Source organism: Alexandromys fortis, unplaced genomic scaffold, assembly GCF_014885135.2.
Source record: "Alexandromys fortis isolate MF-2015 unplaced genomic scaffold, M_Fortis_MF-2015_v1.1 scaffold_78, whole genome shotgun sequence".
Lineage (NCBI taxonomy): Eukaryota > Metazoa > Chordata > Mammalia > Rodentia > Cricetidae > Alexandromys > Alexandromys fortis.
Window position 1 is genome coordinate 3,768,103 of NW_026067977.1, and position 1,127 is coordinate 3,769,229.

A 1,127-nucleotide genomic window follows, 5' to 3' on the forward strand; every position below is an offset into this window, starting at 1 on the left:
CTACCCTCCCCACCCCCCACCCCCGCTGAACGTGGGTCTCCTGTCCCTGGTGCCCGGCAGTAAACAACCTGAGAGTGTCGGGGGACCTAAGGTGGATCCAGCTCCCACCATGATCAGAAGCACCCATGCTAGTTGAAGGAGACCCAGGAGTTTGGGTGGGGAGCTAACAACAATGCCCGTAACCTCCCATGTTCTCAGAAGTCAGCGTAGTGTGCTAAGCCACGTGTGGGCACTTCATAAACAGACTCCCTCAACGCACAAACATCAGTGTAAAGTGAGCCACTCTGGCTCTGGGGATCTTGCAGGGACCCAGTCACACAAACAGTCAATGGTAGGTAGAGGAGACCTGAGAAACGCACTCAGACTGTGGTCCTAGTTCTTGAAAGACGAGACTGGCTAAGTCCTTGCAAAGCTGCTCTCCGACAGCAGGGGGCGCCAATACCTGATAAACCGTGCCAGTGCAGAGGAAGCTGCCAAAGAAATAGCCAGGAAATGATACCTTGGAAAGAACTGGAAAACAAACCGGCTGGCGATGCAGGCAGCACAGGCCCAGGTTTAGTGGATGTTGCAGCCCAGACTGCTGACCCCTGAGTTAAGCAAATGTCCCCCGGGGAAATCCAGGCTGGCCTTAGGGTGACGCTGGTCGCTAGTCCTCTCCCACTCCGGACAGCCACACCTCACAACCGCAATCTGTTTCCTCCTTCTTTCACGGGTAGCTGAGCTCACTCAGGTCAGGGCCACCCCAAGCTCAGAAGAGGCAAAACCCCCAGGGAAGAAGTGAAAAGACTTCTTCCAGCTCAGCCTGGAATATCAGCTTGCTGATATTCAAATCCCTCACATTTAAATCCCAGGCAGCCCTTTCTGCTGTTACTGCAGTAGGTGGGAGTCTTCTACCTGGAACTGAAAGTCCAGGCTCTCTCTCTGTGCGGCCACTTCCTCCTTTGTGAAAGGGATATAAATATAAATGCATTCGATGACAAATAAAAAGCCTGGGGCACGAGAGGCAGGCCTCGGGAAGGACGCGCAAGGGAGAGAGGCCAGGGGAACCCCACGAGCACACTGGCATTGAAGCTCATGTCCTGGATTCAGTCTTGTAAGCTGTGTGGCCTTGAACGTGTTGCTTAGCC

At 54.1% G+C, this 1,127-nt stretch overlaps 1 long non-coding RNA gene across 1 annotated transcript in view; it reads right to left on the reverse strand.

The window, feature by feature from the left end:
• LOC126510840 (uncharacterized) overlaps positions 1–924 on the reverse strand; it is an 11,366-nt gene extending 10,442 nt beyond the window's left edge. The window contains exon 1 of the long non-coding RNA XR_007594521.1: positions 500–924. This is a non-coding gene — a long non-coding RNA (uncharacterized lncRNA). The remainder of the gene's footprint in view (positions 1–499) is intronic.
• Positions 925–1,127: the final 203 nt, after the last annotated feature.